Genomic DNA, 16,034 nt, shown 5'->3' with positions numbered 1-16,034 from the left:
TATTTGTTTCCCCCACACATCCAGACGATAGGAAGGAGACCCACCCAAGAATTTTCTGAGGCTGCCATAACCTGTTGTAGACAGGGGTGTTGAAAATATTACCATAATAGCAACAGCTGCAGCCTAAATAGAAGCTATGAGATAATTAATGTGCTACAACAAATTAATTTGCTGCAGGTGTGTAAGATCTGAACTGCATAACCCAGGCATTTCCTCTTTGAATTTAATTATGCCCCCCACTTCTGCACCAAACAAAAAATTAAATGCAGACTGAGGTGTCATTTTATTAATATTGCATGTACTTGTTGTCAAGGTCCATGTCTCCTGAACATTATATTTATTGGCAGGGAAGGACAAAATGAGATGTGGGGTTTTTTTTACCATAGATGAAGTGGTTGACATATTTAGAGGTATTTAAAGTTACTTGAAAATATATCCATCCTTGAAGACAACACACCTTTTTGTTCCTGGTAGAGAAACGTGTTGGTTAGCTTATGTGTGTATTTCTGTGTGTGGTTTATGACTGATGTTTCTCACACATCCACTCCCTTTCTAAAACTGCATTGAATCTTGTGCTGTCTCTATCATGATGGTCAGGAATGCAGGTTTCATTGAACACAATGGGACTTGCTGCTAAGTAAACATGTTTTTGAATAGGCTCTGTGTTATATTTCGTGTGTGACATGTAGAACCTGCAAGTAAACCAGAAGGGGAATCTACCTGCCATGGGTGATGAATATGATAGATAAAGAGGCTGGTTATTGATTAATTACCTGACACACATATGCGTGTAATGCAGCACTGGATGTAAATTCTTACAAAGAGGAGATGTGAAAGCAAAACTAGAGTGCCTCAAGGTAGTGGCACATTTTCATCGCATGCCAGGAGGGCAAAAGAATAGTTCTGTGCATGGAAGAGGTGCATTTGCGCTCTCCCAACCAATTTGATGGAAGCCTTGAGATTAGCGTAACTACATCCATGGAAATGTTTAGGTTCAGATGCTCATTTGTTTTGCCAAATGTTTTGTTGATTTGATTTTAGCCTTTTAATTTTGCTGCTGTAACACACAGTTCTAAAGAGAAGCGTTTACTAATTAAAGTAAACAAGTATATACCATGTGTTTTTAAAAGGTTGTTCAGCTTTCCTGGGTGGACCTTGAGATTTTTTTATTATTATTATTATTATAGAAAAAAACCAAAGCTCCACATGCACACATCTTCCAAACAATGCTGTAAGCTTAATATCTTGGAGTCTGTTTACATTTCCTTGGTTATGTTGATTTAACTTCACTGAGATCTGGATGCAAAGGGAATGTTAACACAGAGTTGCATTTTGCATGACCTTATTATGGGCAGCCATTATAAGAAGACTCCCTGAAAAGACCCTGATGTTGGGAAAGTGTGAAGGCAGGAGGAGAAGGGGACGACAGAGGACGAGATGGATGGACAGTGTCATTGAAGCCACCAACATGAATTTGACCCAACTTTGGGAGGCAGTGGAAGACAGGAGGGCCTGGCATGCTTTGGTCCATGGGGTCACAAAGAGTCGGATATGACTTAACGACTAAACAACAAAATTATGGGCAGCCAGTTGAGTAAGAAGTGTGGGCAGGTATTTTCCAACTGAAAGCTGCAGTCTGAAAGAAAAGAACACACTTGTCGAGGAGAGTTGCCCTGAACCAGCCTCTTGTTACGCATACAGCAGCTCACATGCATACAGTCATGTATTAAGTTTCTCTGTTGATTTCCTTGTTTCGGCATCTCTCTAGGCACATTCCCATAGTCTTGATAAACTGTTCCATATAGGTAAGAACAGTTACCACTTTTATTACTACAACTCCCAGAATTACCCCAACCAGCAAAGCTATTGATCTTGCTAGTCATGCAGTATTTGGGGAATTGGAGTCCAAGGATATAACTTTGCCCATGTTTGTTCTTCCCATAATTGTAGCACATGGACAGTCCCTTGGAATTTTAAAAGCAGTGAGAAAAAGGGCTAAGTGATACATAATACCAGGCAGATTTCTATCTTCAAATGCAGGACTGAACAAGTTCTAGCCAAGGATATGACTCCACCATCATCCATGACCCTAATTCATAAAGTCTGTTCCACCACTTCAGAAATGGCCTAGGCTAGCTGAAAGAAAAAATGGAGGAAGGGAGGAACATGCACACACATTCCATAGATATGAATGATGCAACTCTGTGTTTAAATACATGCATGTCTAACTTGTTTCCTATAATATTTGGTCAATGTAACAAAGGTATTATCAAAGTAGGGATTTTGGAATTTTTTTGTACAGCCAATACAGCTACTCCTACATGTAGTTAGAACATAAATGCTTTGCTGGACTAAGATTACATGTTAGATCCGGACATAATATTTGTCTTTAGATGGAGGTGAATTGAGGCCATGACTAATTTTAATGAGTCTACTATAAGGATGGGTAAGTCTGGACCCAGCCCATTAGAAATAAAATACAGTTCTAACACTTATGACCCAATCCTGAAAATTTATACTAGCAGTATAGTCAAGTATAGTCAAGAAGAATAACATTGTCATTTATACAGGCATATCAGTGCTAGTATTGGAAATTTAAAAAATGGAGAAATATTTTTCTTAAAAAAGGAACTCTATATAATTTTCATGTTTATTAAGAATTGTATTATTGATTAGGATATTGGCAGCAAATAAAGATCCCTTCCCCATTAAGTAATCCCATGCTCATAGAAAAAGCATCCAGTTAGAGCAAGTTCATTTGTTTATATAAATGCCTGTGCGGATATAATATCTAGCACCCTGAAATACATATCCTGTTTCCCCAAAAATAAGACCTAACCTGAGAATAAGCCCTAGTAGGAGTTTTCAGGATGCCTGTAATATAAGCCCTACCCCAAAAATAAGCCCCAATTAAGTGAAACCCCACCCTCCACCATTGTGCAGCATTGTGCAGCAATCAGAAGAAGATGACATGACTGTAAAATAAAACATCCCCTGAAAATAAGCCCTAATGCATTTTTGGAGCAAAAATTAATATAAGACCCTGTCTTATTTTCGGGGAAATACAGTACCATTCGTACATATCATGCTCTATGGCACATGACGCTCTTTCCCCGCACCCTTTCTTGTCCTTTTTCAGATACTAAATAAATATTTATAAAATTCCAGGTTTTTACAGGAAATCAAATCTCTCATTTTTCATCTCTATTCAAGGCAACATATCTTGCTTTAGGTGCCAACTCTCCTGCTGGATAGGCTCTCCATTTTTCCAGTCAGCTACTAACTAATCCTTACATGCCATAGTCTTTTTTGTTTTTCTTCTGCTTCTTCATGCCATTCTGCTGGTCTAATCCTTAAGCCCTTAATCAGACCAAACTTTCATTGATGTCAGCAGCTCTTTTGTCTGGATAACAACTGCCAAACCACTCCCCTTAGCTGCATCACTCTGGTAGTATTTGTAACAGTTTGCTTTGTTATAATGTCTGCATGAATTTTTTTTAAAAAATGCCATTTATTGCAAGGAGAGAAGCCATTCTGTTGTACTGTACCTCCTCCATGCAAGAAAAATGTTGGATATTTTTTACTTCATACTTCTGAATGGAACACATGCCTCCATAATTCAAAAATACATGATCTGCTGTGAAAAAGGACCACTGTGCTTTAAGACTCCCTCTTTTTAACTGTTCAATGGTGTAAGTGGCTTAGCAACAAACTATTAGCAAGAGAAACAGTGACTGATTGCTTTTCATCATTTTAGAAGTCACCTTAAAATATCTATTGATGTAGAACTCAACAGACTTTAACATTACTTTAGTTTTAAAGGCTAGGACCCTATGAAGAAGGGATAATCATGGGAAAGTTTGTTTTGCAAATACAGTGATGGGAGACTCCTTGAATTTCTGTGAGCTTGTCATGAACCATTTATTACATGTGTTTGTCCTGACATTTTTATTTGTAATGTTTGTGGTTTTATTAAAAATCTGATGAATAAAGTAAAAAATAAATAAATTAAGAATAAAGAAGCAGGAACAGGTATATTTTCTGCCTTGCTTGTTTATTATAGAAGAAAAACTGAAATATACTTTCAGGGTATTCTGAGCAAGATGCTACTGCCATTGTACCTCCCAAACATGCATTTCATTCTTTCCTGCTGCATTTTTGGAACATCTGTTATGGGTTTTCAATGCAGTTCAAGCTATATTGCTTCTCAAGAGACAGCAGCCTTCCACGTGCTCTCTTGCAAACCACTCCCATCAAAGGATATTAAAATTCTTCTCAGGAAAATATGTATAGTATCTGTCAGAAAAGTACACAGGTTTCTTGCCTGGTGTTAACAACAGTGTATCACTGGGGCCAGCCAACACAGATCTGTTCTTCTTTCAGTCTCAGCCCTGCTACTTGTCCTGACCTGTTCCCCCGTAAATATATATGGGATTGTAACTAAATGTTAAGGTAATTCTCACTTTTTTCCTGTTACTTCGTTTTATTTCCCTCCACCCTCATTGCTTAGCATTCTGCACTGCCACCCTCTCCCAGTAACATTGAAAATTTGTTATGGTGCCACTGCTTTTTATGTTCTGTGCTATTGCGATTTGTATTGTAATTTAATTTTTACTTTTTGTAGAGTTTATTTTTAACTGCTTGTAAACCTCGCAGAATAGTGCTCTAGTACTAATGGGGCAATATATAAATTAAATAAAACGAATGAATGAATGAATGTCAACCTGCTACTTGAAATTAATGATTGCAAAGAAGTCTCTGGTCCATCGGAGCTTATGCCATAATGGATTAGTTAGTCCTTAAAATGCTACAAAATTCTGTTGTCTTCATTTGTAGAGAGAGGCAAAGAAAAGGCACTTCTTTTTTTTTATTAGATGGCCCATGAATTAATTTTTTTCCATGAAATGATAGGATACAATGTTAATCCTTTTTTGATCTGTTTTCATGACTGAAAAATAAGTTAGTGACCAAAATCTAAATTATTCCTTGTACAAAATTTGACTTGTGAAGATGCAGGAATGATGTTGTCAATACTTAGAACAGTGATGTGTTAATTATCATAATTATTTATGTTGTGTTTTAGATTAAGTGAGTCATATCCTAGCTAGCGATTGAACCATAACTCCCATACTCCCCTAACCAGCATGGCTTTGTGGCTGTATGTCCAAAAGAAAGATCAAGGAAATCTGTGGAACTACAGTTTATTATGACATTCATATCCTGCCTCATCTGCTAAGTCTTTGAGAGACTTTGACTGCATTGACTTCTGAAATCAATTATCAACATCATAAGACTGTAGGAAGAGAGAGGGATGGGCATGAACCCCTTCCTTTATCTGTTATATGTAAGGCATTCAAGTACATGGAAGCACATTTTTCACTACAGATTGGAGCCATATACCAGGCTAGAAAATTTATACTTATTTGAAGGTAGCCTCCCAACTGACTTATGGTAGCAAATATCTCACTTCTGTACTTGTACTTCTGTACCCATGAAGTTAAGGAGGAAACCTAAAATGTGTATCACTTTTACTGCAGGTGTGGCTTTCCATCACAGAAAGTATTTTAATGGGGCTAGGCCTTCCAGGGTCAAACTAACCCTTGCTGATTTACTACAGATCACAGTGAGTAGATCCCAATCTATCTTTCCCTTGCCCTTGAGGAAAGAGATGAATGTTTAACTAAATGGCTGCCCCATGTTATTTCCTACACTTTACCTTTGGATACATATAGGTACTTACTCAGTCCCAACAGAGTCTGACAGTAGGATATTTTGTGTGTGTGTCAGGTGTACATGAGTGTACCCTCTCAGCTGATAACTGTGCCATAGTGATTTGGAATATTGTTAAGGGCAGGCATATAAATTATGCAGCAAAGCCTCCCAATTTCTGCACAGTACTAGAGGCCTTGAATAAGCCTGAGCTCGAACTGCAGAAGAGAGCCAATTAAGAGTTGTGTCAGGAGGGGATTTTTCTTTGTAAAGAGAGTAGCAACCCTAAAAGCATGCCAGACGTACTTCCTTGTAATATCCTTTGCAGCTGATTTTGGGGGGGGGGCGATGGGGATGCCAGCAAGCAGATTGATTTGTTACTAGTTTCCTTTTTGGTGGGGCAGCACCCTCTCCCCCCAAACTAAGAGGACTGGTATTGGCAGTGGTTCTGCTTCCCTACCACACAGTTCTAAAGCTGTACAATTGCTGTACTGGAAAGCACAAGGCTGGATCAGGTACTGAGATTTAATCTAACATGAAACGTAAGGGTGCTGAACTAGGTCCCCCTAGTTCACTGTTTTTTATAACACAGCAGGTGGAGCCTTATATTTGTTCTTTGGAGGGGGGAATAATTTGTCAGGGGCACACAACTGGGGTAAGTGGAGCCAAGCCCACCAATTGGATGGTGATACTATCAGAGTGTTTTGCTGTTTCCCGACTTTCTGCTGTCCCCGTTTCCCTCTCTCCTTCTCTGTACTCTGTTGTACTGCTGGAAGGAGTAGTCATTGCTGTAGGTGTTACCTTTCCTAGGAAGTTGTTGTCCGGTTTTGTTTATCAGATGCAAAAAAAAAAAAAACCCACAAACAAACACTGGAAGATGAATGAAAGATGACTTTACTCACTGTGAACTGTCTTTAGCTCTAAATGTGATGGCAGTCAGTAAACATAAGTTTAAATCCTATTATTTTGGCAAAGCTGAGTGAGTTAATGTTTTCCAGAAGGGAAGCATCCCAGTCTGACACTGAGGAGGTGTTTGGCTGGAGGCTGTAATCCTAAGCAACGTGTGCTAAGGAGAAAATTCCACTAACAGTCATGGGACTTACTTTCAAGTCAATACAGTAAAGATGAGGCTGTAAAATCCCAGTTGCTTGACTATATGGATTGGAGATCTTGTGTCTATGGGCTTTTAAGTTACCTCATCATTTCTGAAACTCCTAGTATGAGAAATATTTTGTTCTGATATGAATTTTCATAATAATGTACTGCCCTTGAGTGTTGGCTGTGTTTAGGATATCAACATGTAACTAAAGAGGTAATCATATTATCAAAATATTATTGTTATCAAAGCTGAGATTGAAGGAAAAGAGCTCCACATCACAGAGAAAAATCACAGGACTTAGATAATAGCTATGGAGAGTATTTTTGTCTTCCTTATGGGTGAAAGAGCCTACAGTCTGTTTGAAGGAAAAAACACATAATAATGTGATTGGTTTTAAAAAAAACTCCTAATGCACAGTAAACACATTTTTCTTGCATTTGGATGTAGCTGCATTTTTTAAGGGCGAGAAACTAGAGAACTGATTTTCTAGGCCTGATAAAAGGGAATTGGTTTAGAATTTACTATGGTGTGTATGACTACAGATGTGATATTAAACAATGATTGAAGGGAGATGGTTAGTCATGTAGGCCAGGAGAAAAGGATGTAGTGGCAAGCGCAGTATGTACTTGGTAGAAATAAGGAAAGAAAGAAAGAAATCCACATTTTATATTATAAATGCCCATTCTCTGCAATAAATTTTACAAATCCTATACCTGTAGCAAATTTCCACAAATTCGCAATTTGATCTGATCTGCTAAATACATAATGGAACAATTGGAATGGGAATGTGTGATAATCCTTACAGTGTTGTGCAACAGCTCTCATGATCCCTCATCATTAGTTATATTGGTTAGACATAGAAATTGCAGCTCAGCAACATCTATAAAGCCACAACATGTCTACCCCAATATAGACCATTTGAAGTTTCACATTGGACCATGAGAAGTCCTGCTCATTTCTCTCTCACCCACTCTGGCTCTTAAAGTTTCACCAAGTACAGTTTCCACATTTGGGCAAGGCATCTGTTCACCAAAGATACTGTAGTATTTTTGTGCTGTCACATTTTGTGCAAAATGCAGAAAATGCAATGGGGGAGGGAAGCACATGTTCTGTCATGATCAGGCTGGCAATGAGAACTCTTGTGAGAGCTGGAGAACCTCCGACATGTCAAGACTGCCTGTCCTGATGACAAACCAAACACTGTTGAGATTTAGTCTTACCCCTAGGCCAGGTTGGCCCAGGAAAGAGGGAGAAATAATAATAATAATAATAATAATAATAATAATAATAATAAGAAGAAGAAGAAGAAGAAGAAGAAGAAGAAGAAGAAGAAGAAGAAGAAGAAGAAGAAGAAGAAGAAGAAGAAGAAGAAGAAGAAGAAGAAGAAGAAGAGGAGGAGGAGGAGGAGGAGGAGGAGGAGGAGGAGGAGGAGGAGGAGATGGCTCCATCTACTATTGGCCCTGGCCTTGCCCACCATGGGTATGAAGCCACAACAAATGAGCCCTGTTCAGGCATTACATTAATCAGCATTCTGAACAAAGATGGGAGAGTGCCCAGCTCTTCTGCTCTCTTTTCTCACTATGCTCACTGCTTCAGTTTCGAGTTTGAGGAAGAAGTTGAAAATCGGGGTTCTTGCTTCTGTAGAGCTTACACATGAGAAACAATGCTCCTGTCTTTAGACTTGACAGCAGAACTGTGAGCAGAGTGACAACAGAGGTATTCAGGGCTAGCTGTTTCCCTTTAACCCTGTTAAGAATGCTAGCTAGTATAATGCCTGACTGGCACTATAACCTTCAGGGCATGTGTATCAGGCAGGCAGGAAGGAAGGCAGTGGGGTCAGGAGCCCTGGAAAAGACAGTTGTATGCTACATGGGCTAGAAGTTTGGTTCAATGAGGCAAACTTTCTTTCATGAATAAAGCTGAGACCATCAACATGTGAAATTCTTTGCCCAGTGCTAAATTTGGCGCTTCTTAAGAATAATAGAATTCACACTGCCTTCCTTACTACTTTTGTGCCCTGCTTTAGCTAGTATAATCAATTTGATGTACTAGGTGAGTTCTCCCATAGCTATTAAAGTGTCCTATGGAGAGTTGGGATCTTATATTTAGAAGGATGTATCAGCCACAAACAGCCTCACAAGACAAGCTGCCTTGCAAACAGTTCCTTTCGAAGTCTTTCTACTACTAAAAGGCACCACTCCATTGCACTGGGAGAAGAGATTTACACATATTGAATTCACTGTTATTGCTTTGACAAATAAGATAATTCCTTGGAGCTACTTCCTGCATAATCATTTTGCCATGTTTTCCACTGACCTTAGAAATAGAAATAGAGATAAGAGCATTTGGGTAGATTGAAGACGGTTTATTTAGACCTTCCTTTGCTTGTGCACGAATAGCTTCTGGAAAATGTCATAGAAGAGGTTTTCAGAAATTTGGGCCTCAAAGAATTCCAAATGTAAAATCAAAATTCTGTAACTAGAATAAATTTTGGCTACTGAATAAGTAGTAGATGTCTTGAATGTGAAAGCTTTCCATTGCATTTTCTTTTTTAAAAAAATATTTACGTGATGTTATGCTGTTCTGCAGGAAATGGCACTCAAGTTCCCAATGATAATAAAATACAAACTAAACCCACAATCCTAATCAAAGTATAACAAATAAAGTGGCATTAGAAAAGATATGGGAGTGTATTGGGATTTTAAATGTTTTTAAGGAACTTGAATGGTATAAAAATACAGTTCTTATACATGTTAAGCCAGCCTAACATGTTTGTGGTTAATGACTTGTCAAAACTGTAGACAGCCTTCTTTCCTTCATTGCGTCCTCAAGGATGTTTAACTTATGAAAAGTCACAATTCCCTCACAAATACAATGTGTTGAGTCATACTTCCCCATTGAATCTGATGAGATTTAGTAAGATACAATTAGCTTGCCTCATGGATTTCAGTTGGTATGTTCTGAATATTACTAAATCTGGATCCAAAGCATGCTTGGTTTGCACCTTTAAAGCGCTAAATAGCATAGGGTCTGGTGATCTGTGCAGCTGTCTGAGAGATCATTTATCTTGCTAGAAATCAGTAGGAGAGACTTTTTTCAAGCACCACCCTTGCAAGAGATATTTGTGGTGAAAAACCTCATATTTGCATACTCTGAAACACTGGAACACATTCCTTCGGGAGTTGCAGCTACTCCCCACTCTCCATTCAATATGAGAAGTCAAAAACCATTTAGCTTGGCTTTTAAAATAATATTTAAATCTGCTATTGTCATTGTTTTTGGTTTTTGTTCTTGTGGTTGTTCTATGCTCATTGTGTTCTTTTTGAACATTTTGTAGACTGCTCTGGTGGATTTCAGAAATATAGCAGTTAGTATTTAAGGTGCTACAGTGGTTTTTTTTACTTTTTACTTTTTATTTTGTTTTTACCCAATATGCTAGCGCAGACTAAAATGGCTACCTCTTCTAAAACTTCAGAAAGATTATGTTTGTTGAATCATGTAGTTATGTCTGGAAATAATTGGACAGTGACATAATTTTCATACATCTAGCTCTGTACACCACCATAATGGATTTGAAATGAAACAACTGAGATGCAATTGAAGTGCAGACTTTCATCTTTAATTCAAGGCATTGAACAAAAATATTGTATGAAACATTTAGGAATTGCAACCATTTTCATACACTGTCCCCTTATTTCAGGGGCTCAAATGTAACTGGACAAATTAACACAATCATAAATAAAATGTTCATCTTTAATACTTTGTTGAGAATCCTTTGCAGTCAATGACTGCTTGAAGTCTGGAACACATAGACATCGCCAAACGCTGAGTTTCCTTCTTTGTGATGTTTTGCCAGGCCTTTACTGCAGCTGTCTTCAGTTGTTTGGTCATGGGTCTTTCTGCCTCAGTTTTTGTCTTCAGCAAGTGAAATGCATGTTCAATCACACTGAGATCAGGTGATTGACTTGGCCATTGCAGAATATTCCACTTCTTTGCCTTAAAAAACTCCTGGGTTGCTTTCTCAGTATAGCCCACACTTGTCCATGAAACAGTGTTTGAGTCAATTGCCCAATTACTTTTGGGTTCATTGCTATATATTAAAGAACTGTAGTTGCTAAACCCTTCCTCCAATTTAGATGTGAATACCCTCAAATGAAAACTGAGAGACCTCACTTTAAGCACATATTCATTATTTAACTGTAACTTAAATTAATTTTTGTAAACAAATAACAACATTTGTGGACCTAACTTTATATTACAGTGGTGCCTCGCTAGACAGTTACCCCGCATGACAGTTTTTTCGCTAGACATTGACTTTTTTGCGATCTCTATAGCGATTCGCAAAACAGTGATTCCTATGGGGGAATTTTGCTGGACAATGTTTGGTCCCTGCTTCGCAAACCGATTTTTGCTAGATGACGATTTGCTTTTCGCTAGACGAAGATTTCGCTAAACAGCAATTTCAGTGGAATGGATTATCATCATCTAGTGAGGCACCACTGTATTATATTATATTATATTATATTATATTATATTATATTGTATTATATTATATTATATATAAACACACATACATATAATATATAATTTATGTATATGTTATACTTTTGCATTAAAAAATAGGATTTCATCCACCATGTTAGAAAACAATGAACACCCCCAGACAATATAAGGAATTATTGAAAATTTGGAAATCTGTTTATATAATATCACAAGGTAGTATCATTTTACCAGTGAATAACAATGAATTATCCCAAGAAATACACTAAAGGATTAAATATGAGAATATTTTAATAGAGAAAACTGTAGGACCAAAGATACAATAGACAAAACATCACAGACCATGCCAAAAAAGAGGATAAAAGATAAAAGGTCATACATTCTGTAAAATTTGAGAAAGCACAAATATCTACCTCCTACAGAAAGATCTTCCTATTATGTTTAACCTAAAGAAAGTGGTATTTAGCAGAGGCCCCAGTTCTCCATGAAATTAATGTCCTGAATGGTAATGGGTTTATTTCCTGTTGTGTAAAGCAGCTTTAGCCCCTTTTGGTTGCATTCACTTGTGTGTCCCTGCCATTCCAAAAGTGGCGTTTATTTAGTCAGTTCCTTTTCCCTGCAAGAGCAGATTTTTAATACTTCAGCAGTAACAGAAGTATTTGTAGTCATTTGTTAGAAAAGCAACAATTAATTGTTAATTAGTTAATTAACCAATCGATCAGATAATTTTTTTAAAAGTAAGATGTACGTGTGTGTTCGTTCATCTTTATATGTTTCTGTCTGCGTAGACTAGGGTTGCCAGTGGAGATGGGAGCAAATTGTCACAAGTCGTCAGCGCAGCACTAGAAGTGCTGCATGCTCCCTTCCCACCCACCCAGGCCGCCGGCCCCTCACTAGCCAGCATGTGCTGCTTGTTTCCTGCTCTTTGCATGACCGTCCAGTCTCAGCAGGAGCATGGGCTTTCTTTCTCCGCCTCTTCCAGCAGCTGCCCACTCAAAGTCTCAAGCTTTGCCCCTGAAACCTCAGAGAATGGGGTGCTGCTGGCCTGGCAACTAGTGCAGATAAAGACATTGCCATAAAATGAGTTACAGACTTGTATGCATGTTTATTTTAAAGCAAATTTCACTGTATTCATTGAAGCTTATTCACGGGAAAGAGTGCACAGGTCTGAAGCACGTAAGTAGAGAAAGATAGAAGAGGAGTTAGTGAGACCGCTCACTAAGTGAGACTGCTGTTGCTATACACTCATGAAACCTGAAAACAAACAAAAAAAAGAATATGGTACATTTTTGTTCACAATTCTTAATTGTGTGCAAATTTATACAGATTTAATTACAATAGGACCCCTGTATCCATGGGGAAATCCGTTCCATGAACTACTGCGAATGTCTGAAACCACGGATAATAGTGAACCCTATATACAACATACAGGGAAGTAGGACAAAGGCCACAAGGCGCACTGCTTGTATGTTGTATATAGGGATGCAATAAACCATGGATAACTGAAACCACAGATATTGATTCAAGGGATATGAGAGCCCTACTATATTAATTAATGAAAACTCACTTAGATTATGCTTTTCAAAACTATGAAAACCTTTATTCTTTTGAATTTCACTCTTCCTCTCACAATTCCAGCAAACAGAGTGTGTGGTGTAGTGATTAGACTACTGGAATAAGACTGAGGACACCTGGCTTCAAATCCCAACTTGACCTTGAAAGTCACCAATTGACCTTGTAGCAGCCACATTCTTCCACCTGACCTCTCCTATGTATTTGTTGTGATGAAAAAAAAGTGGAGAGGAGATGGAAGGATGTGATATTAATGTGGCCAAAAAAGTAGAGGAAGAGTATTCCAGAAAAGCAGCCTATGAATGTATCACAAAAAGGTCTTTCTGCACTCTTTCCACTTCATTTATCATGACAATCTCTACAGCATAAGTCTAATTGTTATTAATAAAAGTAAAGCCAACTATTATATTTACTTTTTACATCAATGTGTTGGAAATTCCATTGCTGTTATGTCATTTTCTCTTTGAACACTTTGGATATTTATGGAGGACTGTGAATGTTCAATAAATATTAAGCATTATAATCCATTAAATGTTCAGCAGCCTTGTTAATAAACAATTGGTTCGTGATATAAATCTGTCGGTGATGATTCACACAAGTGAAAATCGAAGTGCTGTGACAAAGATCATCATAAATGATTAAAAACTACATATAGTTTAAATGTCTACTTTTGTGTTTTGAATGATATTGAAAATCTTCCCTGTTACCTGTTTAACTTTTCATTAAAGTTAAAAATTAATACTAACTGTTCAGTTGATCAAATGATGAAGATGATGTTGTGCTTCCAAAATATTAAGGAATGTTGCTGTTACCTTCTTAATGATATTTGCTAATGTGTTGACTAAATGTTATAAGGGTAATATGTTGTTGTTATGTGCTGTCAAGTTGTCCCTAACGACCCCATGAATAAGCAAACATAAGCAATGAAACAGCCCTATTCAGCTCTTGCAAACTCAAGCCTGTGGCTTCAATTCAGCTCATATTTCATCTTTGTCTTTTCCTGCTTCCTTCAATCTTTCCCGGCATTATTTTCTTTTTCAGAGAATCCTGATGTGCCTTCATTGCCGCCCTTCCTCAAGTATCAGTCTTCTTCTGATCCATTGGCTGCAGCTTCCATTTAGATTGATGATTAAACCACGATATACAAAATCTTTAACTATTTCAATTTCTTCAGTGTCAATGCTTGAAGTTGTATAGTTTTAATATAGTCATGATTTTGGTCTTCTTAATGCTAATATTGCCTATAGGCAACCGTTCTGTCTCCATATTTTGTACTAAGGCTAATATAAAAGATTATAAAGAGGATGATTGTTTTCTGTCATTGTGATTTTGTCCTTCTAAGTTTTCCTTGGTTACATTTATTGTTAATGTTATACATTCAAAGTTCGTATAAAGGTTTTAAATTTTGGTTGAAACATATAATACATATCAGTATTATATGTTAAGTTGACTGTTTTTAATCCAGATGGTTTCTTAAGAAATTTTGTATAATAATTTCCACCAATTTCTTTCTTTTATTTGTTGTACAGGGTTCATTTTCTCTGTTTCATATCATGACCACTTAAAATTATTATCAGTAAATCTGAATTGAAAAGTCCAATGTTGAACTTGTGAGCTAATTAATACAATAATTCCTTGTATTTTAGCCTTGTATTTATTTTGTATCCATTTTGATAAGCTATTGTAGAAACCTTTGAAAGTTGTTTTTATAAGAAACAGTTTATTTGCTGAAATCCTGTTGCAGAGCTCCATGTACACAGTGATGATGACATCAGCATTAGCAGCAAATCTGTCTCAGGTTTGGAAATTATCCTTGACAAATGACAGCAATCATATTACAATAAACAGTCAGGAATGCCTGATAGCTTTCCCCCAGTACAATATTCTTACTGTACCAGTATTATAGCACCACAACCGCTAGGCAGTACTTCACATACATACAGAGTATATATCTTATCCCTGATACTAATAAATCTTTCAAAGAGCTGAAGGTGGGGTATGATATATACATTGCTAATTTTAAAATTTTAAAAGTAAGACTGAGAGTTGTGTAGCACCTTAAACGAAAGTCAGCAATCCTATCCTGCTGGTTGGGAATGGGGAGATCTAAAAATGGAGGACCCAAAGCCCTGCCAGACATAGGGAGGGGAGGAAGAAGGCCACCTTTCTTTGTGTTCTTCTTATGTATGTGTTGGGGTCTACGGTGTGATTTTCTTCCCAACAGAATCAATGGGAACCAATAATTATTTGCTGCAGCTTCAGGGCCGACATGCATTTCTTCTTGTGTCCTGGGGGGATGTCCAGAGAAATAGAAGGCTCTGGATCCTGTGGGTTCAAAGTCTTCCCTGCCTGTATAACACATCTTAATCTACCTCCATTTTGCCTTCACATGAAAGAAGGACTGACCAGGAGTATCAGGAACAACTACCCAAAAACTGCAGGAGAAATGTAATAAATGTACTGTAGAATACATTTTTGTAGGGTAAAATATATTTCATCAGATGGGTCTGATCCATCTTAATAGTGTCCTATGACTCTGTCTTTGTTTTAATAGGACTAACACAGTTAACAGTAAACATTAACAAATAAATCAAAGGACTAGGCAAACATTTGATTTCCAGTGTACCTTCTACTTCAAATGCAGGGACAAGTTTGTTCAATTGCCTTGTATTACAGTGCTCACTAGTCAGCTACCTCTTTTCTGGCTGATCCAGGGGACATCGCCAGAACAAGCAGAATCAGTAGAGAACTAGTTGGATCACAGCAAGGACAAGGCTGGATCAAGGCATCTTGCTGCTGAAAAGAAAGACAAGATGACGACTTAAAAGGTAGGGCCAGATCTGAGGCAGAGTTGGAAGAATGCTTAGGTATTTATTTTTATTTTGGTTAGTATCATTTGTAAAAAACACACAATTAAAATAATAATAATCAGTTCACATTAAGTGATTAAAAACAGCTAGAGCTGGAAGAGAATCAAGCAGGGTCAAGATCAGAGCTCGGAAAAGTTCCTCTTTGGAACTGGAGTTCCCCAAGTCTCCCCGAGCAAACATGGCCAATGGCCATGCTCTGCTGGGCCATTCTGAGAGCCCACAGAAGGAACATTGCCAAATTCTCAGCAGGAGTGAAGGCAGCTAGGAATAGAGCCTCAGAGAAA

General features: G+C 37.6%; 1 long non-coding RNA gene across 3 annotated transcripts in view; it reads left to right on the top strand.

Moving 5' to 3' along the window:
* LOC140708199 (uncharacterized) overlaps positions 1–16,034 on the top strand; it is a 33,752-nt gene that overhangs the window by 4,645 nt on the left and 13,073 nt on the right. The window contains exons 1-3 of one of the 3 annotated variants that reach the window (XR_013537319.1): positions 3,767–4,452; positions 5,538–5,623; positions 13,922–14,520. This is a non-coding gene — a long non-coding RNA (uncharacterized LOC140708199). Of the gene's footprint in view, positions 1–3,766; positions 4,453–5,537; positions 5,624–13,921; positions 14,521–16,034 lie in introns of those variants that run through there. The other 2 variants (XR_013537318.1, XR_013537317.1) reach the window with 2 other exon arrangements.

Source organism: Pogona vitticeps, chromosome 6 (assembly GCF_051106095.1).
Source record: "Pogona vitticeps strain Pit_001003342236 chromosome 6, PviZW2.1, whole genome shotgun sequence".
Classification (NCBI taxonomy): Eukaryota; Metazoa; Chordata; class Lepidosauria; order Squamata; family Agamidae; genus Pogona; species Pogona vitticeps.
The sequence above is the reverse complement of the archived record's forward strand: the minus strand, read 5'-3'. Positions and strand labels throughout refer to the sequence as shown.